This window comes from Syngnathus leptorhynchus, chromosome 2, assembly GCF_054491065.1.
Source record: "Syngnathus leptorhynchus isolate UIUO chromosome 2, UIUO_Slep, whole genome shotgun sequence".
Classification (NCBI taxonomy): Eukaryota; Metazoa; Chordata; class Actinopteri; order Syngnathiformes; family Syngnathidae; genus Syngnathus; species Syngnathus leptorhynchus.
In genome coordinates, this window is record NC_141196.1 from 10,367,836 (window position 1) to 10,395,571 (window position 27,736).

Below are 27,736 nucleotides of genomic sequence, written 5' to 3' on the forward strand. Positions count from 1 at the left end.
GTTTTTTTTAGCATTTCTAAACCATTTTTTGAAGTATGGCATTTTAGTAATTCTTGTAGTATTTTTTGTAATGTCTTTTGATGAGGTGTTTAAATGTTTTCAAGCTTCATTCTTTCAGCAAAATGGGTAAGATGCTTTTGTTTTCACTATTTTGCTTTAGAATGTGTGATGCACAGACCATATCATTCTAAAAGGTTTCTTTTTTTTTTTGGTGTAAGGGTACAAACTTTCCATTATCTGAATCCCCCCACGCAACATATCAAAGCAGTGGCACTGCTCCTAATAGCTCTTCACAAATGAAGATCTAAGAGCCAAAGCCTTTGGTTTGTTCACGTTGCCTGATGTCCACAATGTCGCAGTGAAACACCAAATGCCTCCCCCGTACAGATACAACTGTTATCATGTCAAGTCAGTTCAAGATTTTTCTTACATTTCTGTCTCGGGATTGAAGTCAGCCTGCTGTAAGAGGTTGTATCCTGTTACAAAGCCTCATAATGAGTGTTATTTTAAAAGAAACTGTGTGCCACAGGAAGTGACTAATGCAAGGTTCAGGATTATGAGAATTTGAGTCTGTGATCCCAAGATTAGCATTGGATCCAACAAAAGCAGAAGCCCTCATCAAGGAAATTAATGAGGTGAATAATTCTGTGAATATCTTCCTTTACTTTCAGCAAAGGAATTGTGGTAAAGACACTTCCAGGACAGAGATTTTCTGCACAATTAATTCAAGGTCATGAATTCTCAAATTGGTGCTGGACTTTTATGTTGCAGGCTCGACGCCATTGTTTGCCTCATCTTACCTCACTCTCGTCCAGTTGTCAATCTGTTTCTCTTTGGAGAGCTGTTGGCAGCCCTTATTTGCAACCTCCTACATGCTCAGTCCTCCATCCTCTTGGTACCTCTCAGGCCACGCTTACAAAAAGGCCTTTATTTATATGTTTATTTATATATACATATATATTATTTATTTATTTATTTATTTATTTATTTATTTATTTATGTATTTATTTATTTATTTATTTATTTATTTTTTTGTCTTGCGACAAGTCCAAGTCAGGGTCTGTATCGCTCTAGTTATTTGACTAAAGTGCTTGTCCAGAGTTTGTGGTCCCATCCCCCATCAATTAGGAGCATTCTCCCATAGGATTGTCATGTTTCTTTTGGCTTCTTGTTATGCTGTTGTGCAAGCTAAAGAGCCCCTGAGGTCATACTGGTGTTTCTGTCGGTCAGCATCTTTCTCAAATGCTCATTTGCCCAAAAGTCCATAGTTTTGTGTCGTGCACCACCTAGGCTTCTGTACCTGCAACTGTTTTTTCCTACAGTTATGGCCAGGAGGCTATTTTGTACAGCTCACTGAATTGGAATTTCAAGATTACGAGGGCAACCAAGTGTTTTTTAAACCACGCCTTTTAGCCGGGTTTTTTCTGCCCCCTCTGGTCTATGAACTACTGTACCTCTGGGACCAGTACATTATCTGTAAATGTCTTCATTTTTTATTGATTGATTGTAAGGTAAATTACTTAAGGATGCTTTGTTGTGAGACCCGGGCTTGCCCTAGGAAACAAATGATAATGTGCATTTTGGCTGATTACTGTCTTACTGTTGTTGTTTTTAATGATCTTGCTCAATTTCAGTCAGTCCTTTCAAAGTTTTCCATTATATTTTCAACACACCACATAGAACTGTTACATGAAAAAATAACTAAACATTCTTTCAAAATTCTATGATGTTAGATATTCGTGTAAAATTAAAAAAAATCTCTTGAGATAAATGCTTTGGCAGTTTCAGAAAACACATTGGAATAGTGGTTCGCATGTCTCAGAGCTAAGAAACTGTGTGTTCAAATGTCATCTCCGGCCCTCAAGTATGAAGTGTTCTCTCTGTGCTAGATGTGGACAGCTGCTTGATTGAGCCTTTATGCGCAAACCTGAATGAACTCACCTAAACCCAAAGTGGAATTGGCTCACTCGAAATGGAAATAACAATAGTACCCAAACTTGCTTCTTATTCGAAAATGATTTGATATTGACTCTTGGCATTGAAAGATGAAAGCTGTAAGAAATTCAAGAACTCTGTGAGTGTATTGACCTTTTTAGTCCGAGCTGTTCAACATCTGAGGGATGAAAACACATGGACGCATGCAATGTGAATCCAGACATGCGTTAAAGTAGGACAAAATAAACAGCGACCAAATAAACACAAAGAAACAGTTCCTCCATATTTGTGATTGCCCACACACCAATCCATCCTTCATGACTCCTTCCTAATGAACGTGGCAACCATTTATGAATTCCCCCTGCTTGTTTTTTTCCCCCCCTTGACCAGCTTCAATAAGCTAACAGGGCACTTTGAAGTGGCAACAGAATTTAATTATTACACAACACCGACGACGTGAGCAAGCAAATCAAAGAGGTATGACGCTGGGGAAGGAGAGGACATGAAAACAAAGAAGGAAAATGAGGCAAAAACTTTGCTGAACAAAAATGAGACTCTTTCCAAATATTTTCCAACTTACATGTTGGCTGAATGGAAACAGCGGGGACTAAGACAAACAAGCAAAATGCTCTAGTCAAGAAAAGAACATTTTTCAACCAGTACCCCCAAGAGAGCAGAGAGCTCTGAGAGCAGTGATTCTCAAATAGTGGATCGTGACCAAAAAATGGGTCGTGACCTGTTTTCAATGATGGTTTCCTGGGGGGGTGCTTTAGGATCTTGGTAGTTAGCGTCTTCTTTGATTTGTGCCGCAGCTTGTCTATTAGGCATGATGGCGGGTCTTGAAGATAGACCCATTGAGAAACGACCGCCCGAGAAGGAAAAGGAAAGAAAGGTTAGGAAATGAAAACCAAGGAGCAAAAAAACAAGGATGAAAGGAAAAAGTAGACGAGAGTGGAAACGGTGCAGAGAGGACGAGGGGAAAGAAGCTGCCAAAACAATTTTTGGTATATATAGTCAAAAGGAAATGCTTGCGGCAGCCAAAGAAACAAACACAGCAAAAAGTAGAAACAGATACTCAATGTTCAAATTCCACACACGCATGGTTTGTAGGCTAGAGGATACATAATCTCACTGGGGTAAGGGTTAAGGGAAAAGGAGCACATCAAATGTGTGTATATTCTCACACAGTGCACGTAGGGGTGGGTGGAGGTGAGCTCAAGTAGATAGGAGATGACGGGAGATGAATGGCGGAGGTGGTGAGGAAGGAAAAGGAAAAAAAGAGAGAGAGCTGATAAAGAAAAGCTGATCTGTTCCCGGTACGTCACACTCAGCCTTATCAGCCATGACGAATTGAAAAAAGACTTTTATCTTCCCTGTTCATATTTGAAACGCTCCACTGTTTCTATCGTTGAACAATGTGAGCGAACGATACGAATCGCCACCCAGCGAAGAGCATTCAAATATATTTAATAACCTGGATTTAAATATTGAAGAAATGCTTGTCGCTTGTCATCTATGAGGTGGGGGGGGGGGTGAATTTCAAAGTCAGAGACATAAACACTTTGACACGTGTCTCACTTAACAGATGGTTCAACCTGTCTGCAACTGGGCTTCGAGCATTGACATGAATATTGTACATGTTACCAGCGAGGAATAGAATTGCTTTTTTCCCAGTGGATTTGAGGTCAAGGCAAGGAAAGAAAAATGCAGATCATTCAGTATTTTAATACTGGTTATTGAAATACAGCGCAACCATTTTGCTCACAAATAGCTTTGTGAATATTTTTATAGTATGTATACAGTATAGTATCTGTCTCTCGAGCTAGCGAGCTTGCTAGCTAGCCATTATGCCTGCCTGTTTACAACAGCAACATCTAGAAAAAAAACTATTTTTTTTATATTAAGTCAATAAATAGGAAGCCAAAATTGAAGAAAATCAAGTTTGGAATTGTCAGTAATATCTTTATTGACCCAGTATGCTAAAAGCACATAAAGAATTTATTCAAGCAATCTCAAGTATTGATTCTGAGTCATGGTGAAAAGTTTTCAAATGATAACCTGCAAAATATGTAAAGATTTTTTTCTTATTGTTATTATATTTTCAGTAGTAACGGACATTATTTGTTTTTCTCCCTTGAGCTAAGTAAAGGCAAACTTGAGTGAAAATCTGAAACCAGCTTCAACTGAGGGAGTAGTTTGAAAAGGCCTGTAGAGTTGTCAGTTTGCGGGATGCGTTTTACTTTCGATACAAAAAAATAGCTTGCTTGTGCTTGGGTAAGGATCGATGGATGCCATTTTTTTATTTATTTACATTATATATTTATATTTCAGGAATGAAACGTTTCATGTAGTTTTGTGAGGCACAGAAGCTCTCTTCCAATGGTGGAAAATGGATTTTGCTGCAAACAAAAACTTTGCATGAAAGAAAAAAAGTGTATATGTACTATAAAGTAATAAAAGTTTGGCCTTTATCCTCGCCTAGCTCATATGGAGACAACGGCTCTGCACTTGCACTTTGATATATTTGTCCCAGAGAAATTGTCAAAGGAGATTCCTGGAAATAAACTCATTAGAGCTGAAGAGGGAGATTTATTTTTGAAGTCTATCGTGACTTCAGGACGTCAAGTGCTGCACATGCAGATAAGCTTTGGTCAATTAAGCGGAACACTTCATAGGCAAGACGTTAACGTGAAAATAAAATTGTGTGAATGCCCAAAGTGCTGCTGCTCTTTGGGTCAAAGTGCTGAGTCGTGTGCTGCTTCTTAGTGGGATTTGGGCTATTGGGTTCAGCTTTTATTCATTTGATTTGGTTCACGCCAAGGTTAGTCCTAATTATGTTCGATTTGACGTTGCAAGTCACGGTAACAACATGAGTTGTAAAACAAATGGAGAGGAAAGGAGAGGAAAGAGACAGACAAATACCGTTTATGGTGTGTGTGTGTGTGTGACCTCAGTTCTCAGGTAGCGTCTTGATGGGGAAACACAGCTCATTTAAATTCCTATTACCTGATACGCATTAATTGCTAATGTGTCGTGTTGTTTTCCATAGTTGTGCGGGTTATGCCCCATGTGTAAGACAACCCTCACGGTTTATCATGCTTTTAACATCCAGCAATTTAGCAAGACTGCAGTACAGCAGTGTGTACTAATTAATTGAGCTGGCAACTCATCATGCTTTGTTTATCCCGCTGTTCTTTTCTGCATATTTATCAAACTGGGGATGAGTTTTACTCTGTTATTTGTTCTAAAAATGAGGAAAATGCAACAATAAGAGCAAAAGGTCAGCAAAATAAAAGGGAAGCAACAAGGCATCCAGCAAAAAACACTGTCCTGGTTTTAACTACTGAGAAACCTTCAATCCGGACTTGGATGATAACAAATTGCAACGCAAGAGAGGTTTGTCAGCCTCATTCTTTTTAAAGACAAATCCGTCCTGTCAGATGGGGAGAGGCCGATGTGACTTAAAACATATTGCCTCGTCATTTAAACAGCGCAGCAGGTTTTAGTTGGGAATATCTAAATGTTTCATTATGTTGAAGGCTTTTTTTCCTTTTTTTTTCTAAGTATGTGACCATGCTTTTGAATCTGACACGTTATTTTAGACATTGCTTTTGATGTCATGTCCATTTTTGCATGAATTTTTCTATTTTTCTATTTTCTCACGCTTGCCATAATAATGATGGAGCTTTGAAAACTGTTAAGGTTTTTGTCAATGGTCGGTGGGTCATCATGCCTCTGATCATCCAATTTTGTGGGCAGGCGTCATGAAATTGGCTCTTCTTTTTCTTTAAAAAAAATCATGTTGATTTGTGTTTAGCACAGTGTCTGCCGTCAATGTTTTGTGCTTCCGCCAGCAATATCAAAATGGATGATACATTGTGTTTTGAAGTAGAGAAGGAAGCTCAAACCTTTGGATGTCAACAGTTTATATTTTAATTCATTAGCACATGTTTTTTAGACAGCAAATTGGCCAATTATAAAGAAACTGGTCTTTCTGTTATCGGTACCTTCCTTTGTAAACCTGTGTACTACATCTTTCCTGAAGGCTAAATTGCCCATTTTCAAGCTTTTAAGTGTTACTTGTTTGTATCACAATTCTAGAAATTATTGTTTTACTTCTTGGAAAGAACAAAAGAATTCTATTTATCTTAGCCACTCGAGGCGTGTATATGCCAACACAATAATAAACAATACATGAAAGGAACATACTTCAGGAAAGCATTTGCGGTTTGAGAGAAAAGGGCAAAAGCAGAATGGAATTAACATGAGAAAAAAAAGCACTGAAGTTTTCAGTTTGCATTTTGAGTCAGTGAGTGGGGTCCATATTTGCAAATGAATCGGAATGACATGAAGGATTTTATTCTAATGCTGATTAAGAATGAATGTGGGGAATAAGTTAAATTGGGAAGGTCTGCAATTCTGTCTGATGTTTTATTCTGATCTGACTCTAAGATCAGAGGGAAAAGACGTATGTCCCTTTTCCTCTAGTATTTTGTGTTGGTGTGTATGTGTGTGTATCTTTCAAAGTGCAGCTGAGCGTAACTGTTATTGGGTGGTGCTAATATTAGTCTCATGGTTTCAATCAAATAAACATTGGGAGAAAATAAAAGAAAATGAGTCACGGGGGGCAAAGAAGTAAGGGAGGCAGTAGACAGACTAGGAATTGAGGGGAAACGGCAATAAAAGACAAAAATAGCAATGGAGACAAAAAAAAAAGAAAGAGAGGGGCAAATGAAGAAAACAGAGAGGGACATGAGCCAGTGTGTAATGCATTATGCAGAAGTCTGGTTTCCAGGCTTAAACATTGCCTGGGATGAATCCCATGGAGACCACCAACTGAGCATGTTACACACATTTTCTGAAATTCCAACTGTTTGAATTTTTCAAATTCATTGCTAATGGCCACTTTATTAATTCAGAAATGCAACTGGAATGTATACAAACACCATCCAATAGAAAGAAAATAGAGAATGTGGGAAATTTGGTTTTAGTCCAACGTATTGAGACACATTGTTGTTATCGTTACAAGGTCTCAATTCTGCTACTTTTCAAACTTAGAAACATTACGGGTGGTCAGAAAGTACAACTGTCTTTTTTTTAAATGCACTGGGAAAAAAGTGTACTCATAGTAAAGCAGAAGTGCTATTCACTCTATGACGCATTGTAAGTGAACATCTATTTTGCAGGTTTTTCCTGAAACACCTCACCTTTTCAAATGTGTTTTGGCACCAAAACTGTCAGCCCCACGAAACCTCTGATCTGAGAATCGCCCCTTTCATACACTGGTCAGTTTTCAATCTGCCAAGTTGGCAATTTGAATTACCTGCAATAATTGTATTTATTACTCCAGAGGATTGGGCCTACTACCCACTCTAATGGACATTCTGAACGCTTTGCTGAGATGAGAGCACACCAAGTACACAAGCACTGAAAATGCTTTACACAACAATTGGCAGTTGATGCAGTTCTCTGATTTGTGGGAAGGGATGCAGAGCTGACTGTGATTGTGATTTGTTTTTCTATTTGCATTTTGGTTTTGTTTGGAGTCTTATTCGCCGAAAACAGTGACATGTGAATTTTTCACTGGCATAAATGCACTCCAAATCAAATCATCTACATGAGCCCACACTTCACCCTGAGGAAGAAAATCTTTTGCAATTTGACTTTGAACTTGAGCCATAACCTTTAATTCTAAACAAGCACAAGCTAAAATAATTTTATCAGCCAATGAACAAATAAATAAATAAATGGCTTATTTCTGTTTTCAAAGATTTTGGGCACAATTTGCAGATGCATCTGTTAAATGTTGGCAGAATGTGTTTGATTTATTTTGAAAAACATGAACCAATCATTGCTATTTGTACAGCTATTAATAAACATGATGGAGGTAACACTAAACGACTAGGTACTATTTCTCGCTGATATTAATAATAAACAAGCAGTAGAAGCGCTGTCTCGACGCTGGTGTTTGTATACCTGCTTTAGAGGTATTCCCAGCTTCCCAACCGCTTTTAGATACAACATTAAAATAAATCACAAGTGAGTACTAATGAGAGTAGAAGAACCATTCCAAATAGCTAGAAAATGATCATGAGCCTCAGCCACAGGCCAAACATTCAAATTGTCTGAGGAATAAATGCATACGGAAGGCAGAGAGATAGTCTATTTCTGTACTGACAATATTTTAGCCTTTAACTCGCTTCAAGACACTGAAATAGTTTTTCTCCGTGCATGTTGTACGTTACTAATGGGAGATGTGGTTTGAGGCAATGCTTGTCATACAATAGACCCAAAATATAATTGGAAGACATGTAAAGACACATAGAAAAATACACACACACACACACGTATATATATATATATATATATATATATATATATATATATTTAATTAATTATAGGGCAAGTTGGAATTCTATTCATTCCTATTTAATCCTATGACACTGCTACTTCACGGATTACACCTGTCACAGGTTCTTTTCGGAACGTGACCCCAGTGAAAAATGAGGGATTACTGTATATGCACACTATTTTCAACATGGATTTTTTTCATTGTAATCATATCTGAGAATATATAATACATATAAATACAAGATACACTTGGGTAGTGTTGTTCCTTGCAAATTTCAGTATTGTCATAATTAGCATTACAGAAGTTACATGGAAGAAAAATAGCTGGATTAAATTATACTTGGTAACTAAACAGCCAATCTGATATAAAACCTTAAACAGAGCACCGAATCTCATTGGTTCAAATTAAGAGTACAGTTGAGCGCGCATACATAATTTAAAGGGGTGCATTTTTAAAGGAGAAAATATATTCATTGTGCTAAAAATATTCCCAGTGAGGTCCCAATTATCCTGTGAAGATAAAAGAGCACTCAGCAGCTACAACCTAGCATATAGAATCCAAAGCAAATATTATATGAGAGCAATAATTCTAAAACCAAATGGTGGCTTGTGCTTGTGTGTTGTCTCAATTAAAAAATAAACTTTTTTACAAACCTGAGCAAACAAGGACATGTTGTGGAGACGTCTTTCAGATGGCTTGTGATGTAAGAGATGTACAACGAGGCTCAGGAAAGGTATGTTTAGTTCTTTTTGTATTTTTATTCAAGGTTAAAGCCAGTAATATTTATTTCAAGTGATATATTCTATGTAAGTTTTAAGAGGCTGCTTTTAAGAAATAACATCTTTATGTGTGAAATTCATTCTTCCATACCGCTTATCCAATTATAAGAAAAAAATGTGCTTGATGGCTACTCTTCAACCAGTCATCCAAATTGTCAGAGATCGGAATGGAGCAGGGCGACCATATGCAGTTTGGACCAGGATTTATTGAAGGTAGTTGGGAAAGAGGATACGGGGAACAAGACAGCAAACAAACTAACATGACTACCTAACCAAAACCAACAAGATCACTGACCGGCAGGGACGTGAGACAAAAGACGTGAAGACATTAATGATCCAACGGGGAGTGCCACGCAGACAGGACTTAAATACGAGACAGGTAACAAGAGGCAAGTGAGAATGATCACACTGATCATGGGCACACAGGAGGGGAGGGGCGAGCACACAGGCACACGGACAGAAACTATGACAATACGCACATAACAAAACAACCGGGGACGAGACGTGACACAAATAATCAACATGATTGTTTCGACGTGGAATATGAACTCACCTTCTAAATAATGAGAAATAAATAGTCAACCAGTATGGAAACTAACATTGGAGAAAAACTGAAGCGTTAATTAGTGGCATCATTATGTGTTGCCATTGTATACTATTTATTTTCTACAGTTGTGCACTGCAGGGGCAAAGTCTGATAAAGTGTAAATTATTTAAAAAAAAAAAAAGAAAAACTCAAGGCCTTTTAATGTTGCTACTGAGTGCTTATCACTTCTAAAAAGATATGCAAGACACTGAAAGCAATATAAATTTTTTATACTCACTATGGAAGATTAAATCTGAACCTGAATGCTAAAATTCAAATCAACGTTTTTTTGTCCTTTGTAAATGGACACAAAAGTGATGCAAGTGTTTTTATTTTCAATGAAATTATTTTAGGGGTAGATATGGTTGTCGTATTTTTTTTCACAATTTTTTCAATTACTGAAATTACATTCCCAGAATAATATCATCCTTGAAAATGTCATTCCTGCTCTCAAGAAATATCTTGTATCAATCAATGAAAATATCCGCTTCCACTCATCTTTCATATAAAATGAATGGAATGTAGTTTGGTGCCGGTCGCGAGTTTGCACAAACTTTCTCCTGTGATAAAAGAGATGGCATGTACAAAACTTTTGATTACTTCCCCAACTGCAGCAATACGCTGTCTGGTACCCCAGCGTGTCACAAATGGAATTGCTGGGTAAGGAAGTCAAATTTTGCGGCTGCATAACTAGGCTTTAATCATATAATATGACAGTATAAGAAGGGTGACATTTGCAATTAATTTCCCAGGTGCTACCTTAAACTAGTTAGGTTAAGACGTGCATAAAATAATCCCTTCATCATCTGAGATCACCCTCTTTCATTTATGGAGCGCTCAGTGGCTCATGAATCATTTCATATTTGCTGGCCAGGTCAGTCCTCAAGCATGAATTCGGGAATAGTCAATTACGTGAGTACAGCACGATGGACTGACTCACTAATCATCAAGCACTTTTTCCTGAAACTAATTATTCCCAGAATTCAGCCAATACTTCAACATCATACTTACATATTGGCTTTTCCATTTAATTGCAAGCTTAAGCCATGCGGAGTTAATAAATCCTCTCCTTACACTTCTACCAACACACACAAAATGTTTAAAAATTGCCACATTAGGAAATGTAGGCCTAATTTGTTTCTACTCACCCTTGTCACTGGGATTGTTTAGTTGCACTTACTTGTGCTCACTCATCCTCTCAAGTACAAACACAAATCTGGTTGGCTGCAGCAGCTGCTGGGCTTGCATCTTATTCAGTTGGGGTATTGATTTCACTCCTGGCACCGTGCCCTGCTCTACCCTCATTATTATGGCCACTCTGCCCAGAGTGGAAAAGGGCCAGCAACACTGCTGGATGAGAAATAATATTTGTTGACGACAAAAAGGAACACGTTTCTATTTTTGGACTCACTGCTTATTTGTTTTGTCCATTTAGACAAAAAAAATATATTACAAGCACCAATGGGTACCTCGCCAAATGCTCTTGTCTTTTCATTGGTTGAATGTGAAAAGTCTGGAGAATTTTTATATGAAAAAATATTTACAAGTCAGAAAATCTGCAAAGAAATGACATTGTCACTATGGAACTGGCCAGGTTTGACGTTAGTCGGAAAAAAGTTGTGTGGTATTTTTGTGTACAGTATTTTGGTTGACTGTATTATGTTTATCACATTACCAACAATAAACTTCATTGTCTGAGGTTTTGTAATTTAGAAAGCTTGCAGTCTGAAAGAAAATATTCAAGGCTTGAAAAGGTTAAGTCAGAAAGTTTTCAAAATTTGAAGTTTGGGGTAAAACCTGCTGGAATATTATGCAAATTTAGAACTCTATCACTCCTTCCTGCTCGCTCTCTAACTCAATGTTGACAGCTCAGTGTGTGCGTGCGTGAGTGTGTGTGTGTCCATGCCTGTGTGCGTGCGTGCGTGGCAAAAAAAAAAAAATGGAAAGGATGGCAATTCCCTTCTGGCAAGGATTAACCATAATGATAAAATAGGTTTTACTGTTCATTGTAGACACTTTTAGCAGTGGAACATAAATCTTCTTTTCCGGGCACCATTTAACTTATATTAAATGCCCTTTGTGTTCTGTGCCTGGAATGATCCATATTCTTTGTTCTTTTTTTTTTTTTTTTTTGTCAAAACTTGTAGTTTGTACTGGTTTCTTTCTCCAGTCTCCAAACGTGTGTCTTCTACTTCTTAGGTTAATTTCAGACTCTAAATTGACTCCAAGTGTGAATGATGCTCTTGAATGTGCAAGGAAAAGCAGTAAAGAAAATGGATGAATGTTTTTTTGACATATCAAATTTTCTCCATTCAAACGATATATATATAATCATGGTCCTTTTTTTAATGGAATAAGAAATATGTTCATGCTAACATGAAATTGATCACTTAAATATTTAATAAATGCCACACATACTGTACACAGTACATTTTGTGCTGAGAGCTGTAACAACAATACAACCGTAAAATATTTGTTATTTGCAATCACAATCGCAATCTGATGATAGAATACCTGACAAGTCATCACACATGGACACAAATATAAATCCAGGCATTTTAAAATGGTAGCGTAATATTCTATTTGGTACACTTATACAATTTATTTGGATATAAATGTCTACAATACTCATTTATTAATAATCAGGCATCCCCATGTCGTTCACAAATGTATTCAAAATCCAAATTTTGTATGGTATTAACATGACTGGTGTACGCACAGACCGGTATTTCAATTTGTAACTATCACTTTGGCACTCTTACCTGCAGAAGGGGAGCTGAAACTGCTGCAGGCAAAATCACCATCAGCAGGGAGAAAGGATTTCTTTGTCCGTCACACTCCACTGCCATGTTCAGTGTTTTAATCCACTCTTAGAATACTTTTCAAGGCTGTTAAAAGGCACCGGAGACAAAACAAACCATTTAAACCTTGTGTGAGGATGAAATATAGCCAACAGTTTGCCATTAGTGTCAACTCCGTTTGTGATTTAGCGCATGGCAGATCATAAAAGTGAAAGTGTGCTATCCAAATTGTGATATTTCAAAATTATTATTTTAAGTAGGGCTCTGCAAGTTCATTTGCTGGGGATGATGAGGTTTTTCAATCCATTTTTTTCTCCACAATGACTTCCATCGCTAATTTGATTGTTGCAAAAGTATGACATCACCCTAATCTTGTGTGTTTGAGAGCAGAAGTCAAAGGCCTTGTGAGGGGTGGTCGCTTTTGCAGACAGCGTCGGGAAACCAAGCCGATACATCTTATGTTAAAATTTTAATCCTACACTGAGTATTAAGTGTCTTGCAGTTCAAACAGCCTATGGAATATCCTTGGATAAGGTTGCAAAAAAGACTGGTAGAGCAAAAGTTCTTTACCCTAATCTTTGTCACTTCAAACTTGCCTGGCTATGTCAGTTGAAAAACTTTGTGCTTCGCTCTGCTACTTTTAATGAGCGCCACATATTAGACACACTGGTTTTGTGCTCCCAGTGGGAAGACTGAACATTAGTAAATCTCCCCGTTCTCTGTTGAAAGCTCTATTTTGACTATTTTCTTTTAACTTGGAGAGCACCATTATCTTTCTCCCACACTCATCTTTTCTCATCTCTTCATCTATTTCAATTTCTTACGCACTTGTCTTGTCCAAGACTCACGCACCTGTCAATTTCCTTTCCACATAGTATACTGGTCACTGCCTGCTGACTTTTTTTAATGCACGCTTATCCTTCTGTCTATCCTTCTTATCCGTTTGCATTCTGTCAGTGGCCTCTGACCCTTTTTCATTCCATTTGAAAGGCATCTGGATTCTGATTTTGCCCGTTGACAACCCCTACTCCCTTACACCTTGGGCACTGCCTGAAGAATCCACAAATCTAAGTAGTCAGTGTCTTTTTGCTTCATCCGACTGGGGAAGTGAGAACATTATCCATCATAAAAAGGAGGGGACAATGAAGAAATATTCGATTTGGAAAATCGGCTTTGATTTAAAACATGCGTGTTATGTTAACATACCAGGCACGTTCTCAGTTTGTTGTTTTTGTGTCATGTAATGTCAGCATACCGTACAATTATTCAGCCTGTTGTTGCCTTTATTCTGTTTTTATTTTAAATTGCCTTTCAAGATGACATCTCTGTTCTTGGTGTTGGATTTGCTCAAATACATTTTCCCCAAAAATGCGACTTATACATGTCTTTTTCTTCTTTATTATGCATTTTATGGCTGTTGAAACTTGTACACCGAAGCGACTTATAGTCCGGAAAATACGGTATGCATGTATGTACTATACAACGTGAATACAAATCAGTACATGTACTGTAGACAATACATTCAACTTAATAATTACATTTAACATTACAGCATAGTTTTATATACATTTGGTTACCTTTAGTAACATTTATAATGTCTTAGTGTTGCATCGAATCCTTTGTGGGCAACCATTATGCTAATATTGCCCTTGGTAAAAATGAGTTTGACACCGCTGCCTTATGGTAAAGCATCGCATGACACTATTTTTTCAGTTGAAGTTGTCAGCATCTAAATTTGAATCAATTAAACCTTTGCTTGCCCTTCTCGTGCACTCTCGGCAAATCATTCTCAACTGTTCTAATTGTTTTAATGTGTTTCCAGATCAACACATTAGCTCAGAGGAAATCAACATTTTATTCATTCAAATGGTCTTAATGAGTTGATCTGTATTGGAAACACATTAAATCTCCTTACAATGACGACTTGCCCTTAGCCCTAATTAAGCAACCAAAGATTTAGAGACAGAGTAGGGTCTTCATTGTGTGGCATCATTAAAGCTGTTGAAAGGAAATGTCGTTAAATTACAGTAAATACAATCTACAACCTGTTGCTGGAAATCATTCCACCAAAGTAGAATGTTAAAGTTATTTGAAATGACAATATAATGGGCACCAGAATTAATCTACCGTGCGTCAGTCAACCTTGTCATTTGGGATAAAACGACTCGGCGGTCTTCTTCTTCTCAGCTCCATTTTCTCCTCTACATCACAGTTAATTAGGCCAGACCCTTGGACAAACTAAAAATTTTAAGCCTGTAATCTTACAGAAACATTAATAAACCTTTTCTCCAACACATTTCTATCTTGTATCCTTTTATGAGCATCCACAAAGTTCACATTTCAGCCAAATCACAGCGAGGAACTATATACATGGGCTTGCACTTTGCTATTAATTTCATCCCAATTAATGTCTGAAAAGGATTTTGATTTTGGGTGGAATATTTAATTCTATCAAAATATAATCCATGATTGAGGGCATTAGGGCCATACATACAACATCAGTGACTTTGAGCATAAAACTCTTTAACGTCATATCTGTCACTGTCAATGACTATATAATAACTGGCAACATGAGCCAACTAAGCGGTAGGTCAGGTCAAATTAAGCAAGCATGCTCCAACATTTTCCTCTCATGAAATGAAATGAATCATTTTGATTTTATATGATGATGATTTATTGCAAAAGCATGCAATTTATTGACATGTAATATTGAAAGGTAAGCCCTTTTACCCAAAGTCAGAAAACAATACAAATATCAACCCCGTCTGTCATTCGGACCACTGCATGCTTTGTGATGACACTGTTGCTTGACTCTTTCTTCTATCTTTATCCATGATACTACTCCCACCTGCTCTTCCATGCTGCCTCTCCTACCGGCCTTGCATTAACTTTCCCTGGCTGTGAAAGTTCTTCCAGTTCTGCCTTTGTCACCTGTGTGGGTGTTGGTGCCGCTCAGTTTCTACATACTCAGACTGCCCCTTTGCGGGGGAAATCTCCATGTAATTATTAAATGGATTCTGCACTCACGCCCCCTACTTATTTCATCTATTCTATCTTCCTCCAACAGAACTTTGATTGTATCCTCCACCTTCTCCTCCTCCGTCGATCACTGACAATAATTAGGTTCTGCTGCTTCACCGCTCAGCCTAAATCATGATCTGGGCATCCAGATTAACACTCTAGACTGCCCAGCATACATTTATCAAGGAAACTGTCCATCAGGTAGCCAGATTGCGCCTCTCCGATCTACTAATTGCCATTACCAATTTGCTACTGTGTCTCCTTTTATATGTGGTGTTGCTTTTTGATCTGTCAACAGCATGACACTGACCGCAAGCCTTATGATGACTGAATTCTCTTTATGGATATGAATTTTGCTCCTCTCATCTCACCTGCTGCCCAATTATGAAATCAAAGTCTGTTTATTGCAACCCACCCTGCCCTCCCCATGTGAAGTCGCGCCCTTGTGACTTTGCAACCTCGATGTCTCTCTGTGGGACTATGTGCACGCGTGTGTCTACAAAAATATCTTCAGGCTGGCTTCATTAACCCTATTCAGTGTATTTCATTATCTTGCAAGCACAGTGGGAGATTTATGTTCAGGTCAAGTTAGGTGAATGTTGTTAGAGCCTAAAAGGCACATATTGGACTACCCCTCTGAGATTTGGGGTGTAATTCAAAAGCAATATATGCATGAAATTACCTCTGCTACTTTGTAATATTATTTCAGGAATAGTATTTGTTGGTCCCAATGTGCATAATTATACTCATTTAAAAGAAAAGTTTCCTTCCACTATAATCAAGTGAGTACGCTGTTAATGTACTCTCTGTGAATAATGGCACTTGGTTATAGGATACACAATATTTAAATTAAGTGCCTCTGATTAAAGAAATTCAGATGTATTTTAGTCAGCTTTTCTTGGTACTATTTTACTGTATCCGTGATATTTCCGACAATAAAAAAAGCATTTAACGTTCACTTGTTATTTTTATTCTATTCACAGACTTGTCACCCTACCATCCTGATACCTTTTTCTTTCTTTGCTGCTTCTCCATATCTGCTGACTTCTAAGTTCTCAGCTCAAAGGGTAAAATATTGGCAGAGACGTGGCAGGGGCACAACAATGCAATGCAAAATATCCAATGTGTCAGCAAAAATTTGACTGCAGAAAAGGAGAAGGTGTGGATGTGAGAAAGAGGGAGATGGGTATAAGAAGTACAACAATTTTTTTTATTGCAAGCAGAACGAACTAAAGACAGAAACAAAAGGACACGAGGCAGCAGACCTTCCAGTTAATGTCAAATAAAAAACAGAGGCAGGTAGAGGGGTGCTCTTGTGTTTTCCGGAAATCTTTCTCTTAAAATAATTGACATTTGACCATTGGTAGAAAAAACGACATATAAAAAGATGATGCACAGAGAAATGCGTTGTTGTTAATATTTGTCAATGATGGGCATGTGAAGCCATTTGAGAGGTTTCTGTGATTAGAAATGTTACTTGATTTACCCTTGAGGTTCCATGTGTCTGGTTTGTGTTGCAAGTCACTTTTTAAATTGTAACAATTTGTAGAAGATTGGTGAAAAGGAAATATTTTGGGTTGGTTTTTTTTTTGTTACCATCAAATTTGACTTCAATCAGTCCACTTCAAAATCTGAGATGCTTTCTTTAACAGGTCATATAGTAAGATTAGTTTCCCATTCCTCAGGACATGTTCGATTGTCTCAGCTATTTGCCTTCCACCTGGCCTACTATTTTAATTCATTTTCACTCAGTTCAACTCTGTCTTGATTCTTACTGTGATGTTGACCTTATGTGCCACCTTGTCCACCTCATTCGGCTTGCTTTCTTTTTTACCCAAAGCCTGCATTGCCTCTCATTTTCTCTCTCTCTACCCTTTCACAAATCGACCCATATGACACCAGTCAAACAAGGCGTTTAGCCCTGACATCAGTAAATGCAAAAGCCTTCTCCCTCTCCCTTGCTTCTCACTTATATAAATTAAAATCATTAATCAGATTAAGCCTAAACTCTCAGGTGTGGCGTGGGGCCAGGGTTTCCATTTTGCTGCCGAAGGAGAGCTTGAAGGAGGTATGGAGGAGGGCTAGAGAAAAACAAGTTTCACACGAGAAAAATAAGAGAGAGATTGAAAAGATGCATTTGAATAGCTGTTCTCTCGAGGATGACTGGACACATAAAGAAAAGAAAGCCCACGAATACCTCGTGTGGCTATGCATGTATCAATTTAAAAATATTTCTTTGGAGAGAAGATTTTTGAGAAAAAAAAACAGTAGTTACATGCTATTTTGTGTGTGTGTGCATTAAAATGTACAGAAAGGCCCTCAGTAGGCCTAATGCCAACTATTCCTCATCTTTAATTGAGAAAAAAAAATAAGCACCCATTTCTCTTCAGCACCGTTGCCAAGCTGACAAAGTGTCATAGCACTATCGATCCATCTATTCCTATCGCTCTCAGCAGTGATGACTTCTTGGCATTTTTTTTGACAAAATTGTCACTGTTAGAGACAAAATCCATCACCTTCTTCCATCAATTGGCACAAACCGTCCCCCAAGTGAGGTGCCCTGAGACAAAATAGTAATGCTTGATGCATGCTCGGACACTTTCATTTCCATCCATTTTATTGACTTGGCCTCTGCAATTTCTAACTAGTTTTCCGTTGAAAACACTTGTACTGGTACTGTCGTTGTTGCTGTCATCATTGCACTATTACGGATTTTTAACAACTCTTGCCTACATTCTTTCAATCAGCTCCATCTCAACCCAGCCAACCGAAACAAACGGTGTACACAGCAAATATTTCCTGGCCAATGAAAACGGCTCCACTCAATCCCGCACACAAATTTACCAAAATCAAGTAGCATCATCTGCGCCACAATTTAGACCTGTTTTCACCTAGTCTAAAGTCCAGGCTACTGTTTTTCACCAAAGTGCCAGGTGTGCCAGCGACGTGTTGTTGAAAATACCCTCAGTCCAACACTTAACAAGGTGTGTATAACCAGTAACAAGTCGCTGTTGGATCATTGGTTGCAGGCTGCAAATTTCCCTATCACCAGTGAGGGAGAACCGATTGTAATGGAATATAATTCGTAAAAATCTGTGCAGTGCAGCTATAATGGAATATAATTAAATTGTAATTAAGTTGAAGGATGAAGTCGCTTCTACACTACTATAGTGGGTGTCTGTGTGTTCCTGTTGCACTCACCCACTGAGTGCTATGTGAACTGTTTTGCTCTTAAGACAATTGCAAAAGCTAGCTTTTTTTCTGTAAAGCTTGAAGAAAATGAAACATAGTATACACGATGGATGACAAGTCTTCACTTTACTTGATAATCTTTGCAAATTGGAATCCAAAACCTCTATGCCACAGCATCTAACCAAAATTAGCTCATATGCTACAAGTGATTAAAAATAGCTTTTATGCTCAATTTGATGAAAAGAATGGGGTTTAATTTATGTATGCCTGCGTGCATTTATGTTTGTCAGGTTTTAGAAAGTGCATCACTTAACAACATTTCAGACAAGTAAATCCAGGAAGGGATCATTAAGCCTCACCTTACAATCATCCCTAATTTAATATCAATAATAAAATGTTAGTGTTTAATTAACCTGAAAGGTCATGTGAAGCCTTGTTAGTGCTTTAACTGGAGTGTTGATGCGGCTCGTCAACAAAGAAGTTTGCATGGCATCTGGTTCCTCCTGATGACCGAGGATGACATAATGCTCCACATGTGAGACCCCCACAAGCCTTCCTCCTGCCCCCTCCCACCTGGTTTGGGTTTGAAGCGTCAGACGAGTCAGAAACAGTCTGCTGCAACATACTGTGTTTATGATGGATGACAAGATGGATGCCAGATGGATTGTATAACATCAATTATTGCCCTGCAATTTACTGGTGAGCAACCTGGTCTGTACAACGTGCACAAAGTTATCATATAGAACATGACTGCATGGATTATTAATAAAAGTATTAATATAGTTAGATTTTTTGCGCATATTATTCACCTGTGCCAAATATTGTAGGAATGGTACTTAGTTTTACAGCAAAAACTGAGAGCGTAGGAGTTCAAAGTTAAGTCGTGTGAATTTGTTTAGACTTTCAAAAGTTTGATTTGGGTTTCGAAGTTTCGAGTTTCACAGTAAGAGTAGGGATTAAAAATACAGATTATGAGTCAAAATAAAGTTTTAAAGTAGGGTTAGTGTAAAAAATGGCTTTAAGATTAAAATAGGCTTTTAAAGTAGGGTCAGGGTTTCAAAGTAGGGTTTTCAATTAAAAGTCTCAAAGGGGTAAGGGTTTCAAAGTAGGGTTTCAAAGTAAAGGTTTCAAAGGATTACAGTTTAGAAAGTAGGGTATCAAAGGACAGTTAGACTTTCAAAGTCAGATTTCTATGTAAGGTTAGGGTTTCAAGGTATGATTTAGTTGGCTTTTCAATATAGGGTTAGGGTTTCAAAGTCGGGTTTCAAATTAGAGTTGGGGTTTTCAAAATAGAGTTAGTATTCCCAAACTGCATATTATGCACTTGAAATGCATGAGATTCCTGCGCTGCATTAGTTTTGACCTTTTTGGAGGCTTTAACAAGGCAGCCACGTTGTAAAGTGATAAGATGAATACGGCGCGACAGAGATTGCAGTGCTTGAGAGAGGCTCTTCACATGAGTGAGGCTCAAACCTTAATGTGAGCATCACCTCCATCCATCTGTACATTCATTTTGTGCCGCTTATCCTCTTCATGGTCACAGGGGAGATGGAGCCTACCTCAGCTATATCTCTTGAACCGGTGAACTATCCCAGCTAGCTTTGGCTTATCAGTGGTCAGTCACATTCACACATGGGCAATCTACAGTTTTCAAATAACCTAACGTGAATGTTTATTTGTTGTTGTTGTTTTTTTTTTTGTTTTGTTATTGTCCAACTCAACATAACACAATGCTGGGTTGAAAATAACTGCTGTGAAAATAAGATGGCAGGTGCAGCATTTTGGTTTTCATTGTACGATATATGACAGAATACAATATTAAATTAACAAGTGAAAATAACAGCATAAAATACATATTTGATTTGTGTTGAATTACATCTCAAATGTTTTGGGTTCCTCAATACACAAAGACAAGTATATCCTGAAGATGACCTTCCAATGCCTCCATATTGGGTTCACAACTACGTACATATTTACCAAACTTTACCTTACTTAACTTTTTTTTTTTTTTTTTAACCCTTATATGGTGCCTGTGTAATGAATATGTGAAGTCGAAGCAGAGCAGCCTCACGCATATCAATGTGCTGTTAATAAATTATTAAACGGGAAAAGATGGAGAACAGACCCACATTTCCAACTATTCGGCAGACCATTTAGTAGTCTATAATTAAAAAAAAAAATAATATGGTAGATTTCAGATTAAATAAATGACTATAATGTCAACAAACAAATATTGTCGTAAGCATGTCCATGTCCATTCACTCCTTCTAATTATTCTGTACAATGGGAAACATCCCAAATTAATCATTCTGGGTTGTAGGCGTGTGACTCTCCCAGAGTGCAGAACTCAGTCTCATTATGATGCCTCTGAACTTTCCAGAATGTCATGGCCTTGTTACCTGAAGCCACCATGGACATACACTTAGAGGGTTTATTCTAATTTCTGAAGCTCCTTGGAATTAATTTCACACTTAATAACGACCCAGTCATATGTTCATTTACATACACTTCTAAATTACAGTCAGAAAGTTATAAAACTTTTTGAGGAGCTATGAAACTATGTGAAGCAAAAGTGGGCCACGATGCATACCGTTAGCACAGGGGAAGTGGATCCTTTATTAGCTGGGTTTGGGCAAAAGGCAGCGTACCATCTCACTCACATTTGCACTGACGGACAAAAGAGAATTTTCAGTGGATCTTATTCACGTGGTGCTAGTATGTTTGATATATGTTTTTTTATATTTTTTTTTTTTTCACACCAATACAAGTATGAATATTCTTGAATAGTCACCGACACAGATACCGAGTACTGATACCACTAGTAATTTTGATACATAAAATTCCTCACCACAAAACAATGACATTGAGTTTTAAAAAATTACATCATAAGACCTCTCTGTGTATATTTTATATTATTCTTAAAATTGCAAGAAATGAATACCAATTTTCTATCCTCCTTATTTCTAATGTTTACTTCCTGTCACGAGTACCTTGAAATAAGGCTGGTATCTGCACCAATACTGAGAATCTGAGTATCTGTACTTGCCCATGGACCTATCTTACAGTAAAGTGCGCAATCCAGGTATAAGAAATTATGAGGACCAAATATTCTGCACATTTATTATCTTGAATTTGATCTTTTTTTTTCTGCTCCCATCGTGTTGTGACAAAGCCTGTCATCTCTTTTCCCATCTGCCTTAGCTTACCGATGCATTTCTGCTATTTGCTTCACTCTGTGCCATGTCTGGTTCAGGTGATATAGGTTTGCTGGCAGCTCTCAAAACCTTAGGGATATTGTCAAGCTATTTTAGTCTATTGGGTGAACACCGCAATATCTCATGCATTGCCAACAGGCTAGGTTATATAAGGGGAAATGACAGAGATACTTGGCAAAGGTGTCATGTTTGTTCTTAAAACTGGTTCTCTTAAGGCCTGTGGGAAAAAAAACGGATGCACACGTATGCTCTGGGATGCGGCAATTATAATCTCGCGATCACAGCGGGATGACACCGCTCACGCTGGTTGCAGCACTTGATCCATGCGAATGTAAACAAACAACTGCAGTTTTCTTACAGACTGTCAGCAAGTAAAAAGGAAAGCCGGTAAACTAGCGGTAAAGCATATTCCTTATAAGTTCAGTCATTCGTTCATTTGATGCTTTGATTACCAAATATAGTTGTTTATCTCTTGGAGACAATGCTAATTGGTTTTCTTCACCAAAAGTCTCTGTGTATAGTAATAAAGAAAAGTTTGGGGTTATTGTTTTTCTACCTATGAACTCCTTAAAAGGACCAGGGAGTCTGTTTAGACAGTTCTATTTTCTTACAGTGCATTTTACTCATTCTTAATAAAATCACCTGAAGTATGAACATGAAGCCTCTTTGTAACTATGAAATGTAGGCCACTCTGATGATTATTTTGTCTTAGCCCCATTTGTTATTTTATACAAACTGAATATCATGTTGCCAAGGCCTCTGCCTTTCAGAAGTGGCAATCTTACAACATACAGAACACAGAAACGTTACCAAAAGCTTTGGACGCAACAAATATTTTTTCATAAAGTAACATCTGTGACTCTCTTAATTAACTTTGTCATTGTACCAGAATTTCGAAGACCTAGATGCTATTTTTGTCATTTATTGTCATTAGGATCAGATGAAGGCAACACATCCTTTTCCTCTAATGACTACTTAGCTGGTCGGTAGCCCCAAGCATCAGCAAGGATTGTGCTGGTAACACATAGGAGAATACAGTTTTATTTCAAAGGCAAGATCAATGGGGGGGTTTTTTGGGACACTCATCCATGTTATGTTATGTTTGTCCTCGTTAGGGTCATGGGTGTACCTATAGTAAGGTGTACGGTTATTATTAGTAGTAGTACTGTTATTATTATTCTTATCATTATTCTTATTATTGTTTTTCTTATTATTTTTGTTATTATTATTATATTAGTGCCAGTAGTAGTATAAAGAAGTATATTGCTGAAATCCCCATGTGATGTATGACCCACCTCTTCTCACCTTGTATGACTTTGCCCCTAAGACGTTCCAAAATAAGGTCCAGCATCTCTGCCGCAACTGTTTATAAAGGTTTAATAGTTGCACTATTGTCGCTGTGTTGCAATTTCGTCTATTTTTAGCTAAGTGCACTTTAAACCAAAGTAAAGTACGACACGAGGTTGACTTCATTTACAATTCAAGTTACTTATCTGAACTCAAAGTGCACGCTGGCTTCCGCTGGATGTACCGACATGCTGTAACTTATCACCTTTGTGAAAAGCATGTGCTTAAAATTGAATCGGGCAAGCTGGTTTATCTAGATGTACTGATGGTGATTAAAAAGCTCAGCATACTATTAGTGCCTGGCCCAATTCTCACGAGTGACCATCACAAGAATACGATGTGACAAAAAACTTTTCATTAGTCAATAGTCAATAATAATTCTAATAATATTGATCAACATAATCCAATGAAGAAGGACTTTCATTTAACACATCTTGGTAAAATATGCTTTTCAAAAAATTAGGTGTCATCCTTACTTCTAAAATGCTTGTGGAAAAATCAAATACTGAAATATTATTTTTGGCCACTTCTTTCTGGAGACATATCACACTTGTAGATGTTCAGGTTTATCCAGTAGCAAATCATGTATGCATCCATCCAGCTGAAGGAAACACTTGCAATCTAAATAAAATGCAAAGCGATGGTTCCTTTTGGCAAATCTGCTGTGTGTGTGTTTATATGGCTAGTCAAGGTGTGCTTGTGTGTTTGGGCGGACTCCTGAGGGAACACAAAATGTAATCACAGAAGGTGATTACTTGCTAGCACAGAGCTGTGTGTTGATGAGAATGTGCAAGTGCTAGAAAAGCAACAAAATATAATCACAGAAGTTACCCAATGGCAGTCAGGTGCGTATGCATGTGTGTGTGTGTGTGTGTGTGTGTGTGTGTGTGTGTGTGTGTGTGTGTGTGTGTGTGTGTGTGTGTGTGTGTGTGTGTGTGTGTGTGTGTGTGTGTGTGTGTCTGCGTTTAAAGTGATAAAATCGCATCCGCAAAGTTACAAATTGCTACTTGTGAGTTATGTCAGAGGGGCCAAAAACATCAGTACACACTACAAATCCACCCGCATCAGCACTTTGTTTCCCTCTGTGCTCCTGTGTTTCTAAGTTAAATTGGACCCAGGAACTTTCATCCATGCATAATTTTGTATTTTCTGAAAAACGTTCCTGATTTTCCACCAAAGAGGGTCGATATGTGGGCTGTCGATTAACACGAATATTGATAATAAAAGTCCCTGAAGAAATATTCTTATTTCAAGGAATTTTACGGACACACCATGATGTCAAAACGTTTTACGAGGTTCCCTTACACACAGGCCTTGTCTCACCTCTGTTTCTCTTCTGATACGACATGCAATGCCGGCAAATTGCCATGTCACCTTTGCCCAGTCTTTTTATATTGGGATCTTTCTCACAGAGAAGTGAGAAAGGGAAGAAGAAGGAAAACCAGCTAATCCATGTGAACTACACGCTGAATCAAATATAGTGTCATTTTACTTTTCTAAATGTCAAGAAATGCCTATATTCTATTGTGTATAATAGCCTGACTCATTTGAAATGAGAAAATGTCAAGGAATATGTCTTTTTTTTTTTTATTCTGATCAGAATAATATGCTCCATTAATCTGTTTCAATCAACACCGTTGACGTTTGCATAAAGAGACTGCATTCAGCTGCATCATCTGAAATCAAATTATTCATTTCATCTGAATGTCTGAATCGATGATTTCCTGAGGTCTTGGTTAGTCCGTTTTCGAGTTGGTTTCAGGTCGTGTGTGTGTGTGTGTGTGTGTGTGTGTGTGTGTGTGTGTGTGTGTGTGCGTGTGTGTGTGTGTGTGTGTGTGTGTGTGTGTGTGTGTGTGTGTGTGTGTGCGTGTTTGCATGTGGCTGCGCCTGTTGCCTTCCAAGAGGTGCCATTACGTCATCAGTGACAAGAAAGTCAAAAACAGATTCCTTCCAAAAGACATTGCTCCCCAACTGAAGTCACAACAGTCATTTCATGTTGATGCTGCTAAAACTTTCATGACATTACATGTGCCTCACTGCCATATGCGCTGAAAAAATTAGTATTGTTTGCTTTGTACATTCAACATCCTCGCTTGGCTTCACTGATACCATACATACTGGATAATTTATTGTCATTTGGAATGCACTGTTTTTCACCAAGCGGTTTAATTTTTTTTGTCATATGTGTGTGTGACATCGAAGCAACTACTATAAGATGGAATTCTCCTTGTGGGTGCATTGTTTTGATTTAATTATTAAGTTAAATTCTATTATAAATATACAATTATTTTACATTCTAAAAGTTACATAATGCAGATATCCCCCTTGTGGGACTAAAAAAGGTTATCGTAATTTTTGTTGAGCTCATCATTCCAAATAAATGTTTCTTTCTTGAGCTCATTATCTGTTACCTAAATTTTTTTAAAGTGATGAAGTGAGAATTTACAAGTTTTCAAACCCATGCCGTGGTTTCATGAGCATTGTGCCACCAATGACGTGTCGTGACTTAAAATAATTAGACGTAATTTTTTTTTTATTTAGTTCTACTTAACTTCTTTCAGGACTCTGTAGTCACAGATTACTTCATATCAGGAGTGTCAAACTCATTTTTGTCGCCGGCCACATTGTAGTCATAGTTTTCTTCGGAGGGCCATTATAAGACTGTCAACCCAAAAAAATGATTTTTGAAAGTGAAGACAATTTGCAATTCTATTAATGACGTGAATTTGATGCGCAATTTGTCTTTGCGGGCCACATAAAATGATGTGGCGGGCCGTATCTGGCCCCCGGGCCTTGAGTTTGACACCTGTGCTTTATATGTATATGTGGCTTTCCAAATATATGAACCACACCATAGCTCCTTAAGTGCAAAGAAATTTCAAAAAAATAATGCAAGAGAGGCTTTACTGCCAAAACAGACGTTGCACTTGAGTTGACTGGTTTAAATCGTATAAAAGGAAAAGATGAAGTCTATATAAATTCAAGTGGTCACAGAAAAAAAATACCTTGAAATTTTCAGAGAAAGAAAGATGCCAGGCGACATCTTAATGCCCCAGAATACATGACTATCAGTGTTGCAACAGTGGCACTGATCTTCAGCAGGCTTTCATCTGGGCTGCTTAAGCAATTTACACGGTGGACGATTAAGTAACACTTTGAAAGCGGCAGACAGGGCATAGAATGGAAAATGCAAATGAAAGAAGATCAAACTAGCTATTGAATGACAATAATGACACATCTAAATATAATCATTAATGAAAATCCTACTTGTGGTGAAAGTCTATGAGAGGCTTAAAATATGGGGCGCAGCAGTGTGTTCTGCCACTTATACTCTACAGCCTTGAAAAAAAAAATTGCATATGAGGTAAAAAGGTTTAGACCTCACAAATGCCAAAAGTGCATAGAAATGTTATCAGGATTATTTGGAAAGTCAAATGTGTTGGGATATTTTTCACAAATCAATGAACACGATGGATGGATGGATGGATGGATGGATGGATGGATGGATGGATGGATGGATGGATGGATGGATGGATGGATGGATGGACGGATGGATGGATGGACGGATGGGGGGTCGGCTGGACGGATGGATGGATGGACGGATGGGGGGTCGGCTGGACGGATGATAGTTCTTTTCGAAAGTTTCAAAGAGTCACAGCAGAAGGATATAAAAACTGCATGCAGCTCTGGAGCAGCGGGTTGTCTAGCTCTGATGTAGAGGACAAAGAGCAGCAGGAAAATGTCGGAGTCACTGAAGGTCATCATGATGTCGTTGGGCCACCGCTTGATGTTTTTGAGTGCTAGCATGATGCTTTGTGGTCAGCTGAGCCAAGGGCTTGAGGAGAAACTGATTTACATGCATCTGGAGGTGATACATAACACTTGTATGGAGTTTTCCACTGGAAGGTGGTGCAGATGACATATTGCTGAAATCTCTTTAGTGTTTTATCCGCATGGCGACAGTTAATTTTTCCCAATATTAATTTTGAAGAGTCTGGCGATAGTTCATGCTGGTTTATTGTTTGCTTTGTTTCCCGTTGCAGAGGGATAGGAAACAAACCTGCGAGTGATAAAAGGGAGAAAGCCAAGATTCCAATCTCAGCAGCGCCATTTTGGTAACTCGTGAAACTTGAGTCTTGGTCCGGTCATAAGGGGGACACAAAAACAATTAATGTAAACTCAGGTGAACTATTTAACGGTGCCGGAAAGATCGACACATATGGCCGCCGAGCCTTTTTTCTGCCAGATGCGAAAGAATATCTAACAACTGCACTATAATTTTGTAAGTATAAACAGAGAATGTGACATGACTTGTCGTGCTTTATTATATTTCGGATTTCTCAAGAGACAAGGAAATGAGGACAAGACTTGTGGGAATATGGCAAGTTGCTATAAGGTACACATTGGCAACACTAACTTAAGTTGGTGTTAACATGAAACTGTCTGCTTAATCTCAAAGCCACAAATCCCAGAAAATCATCTTGCATGAAAACCTGTGGGCAAAATAT

The 27,736-nt window shown here is 38.0% G+C and overlaps 1 long non-coding RNA gene across 2 annotated transcripts in view; it reads right to left on the minus strand.

Annotated features, from left to right (window-relative positions):
* The window catches only part of LOC147060679 (uncharacterized), a 64,382-nt gene that overhangs the window by 11,157 nt on the left and 25,489 nt on the right, over nucleotides 1–27,736 (minus strand). The window contains exons 2-3 of one of the 2 annotated variants that reach the window (XR_015065483.1): nucleotides 12,415–12,540; nucleotides 10,833–11,002 (exon numbers count right to left, since the gene is read on the minus strand). This is a non-coding gene — a long non-coding RNA (uncharacterized LOC147060679). The remainder of the gene's footprint in view (nucleotides 1–10,832; nucleotides 11,003–12,414; nucleotides 12,541–27,736) is intronic. The other variant, XR_015065484.1, reaches the window with a different exon arrangement.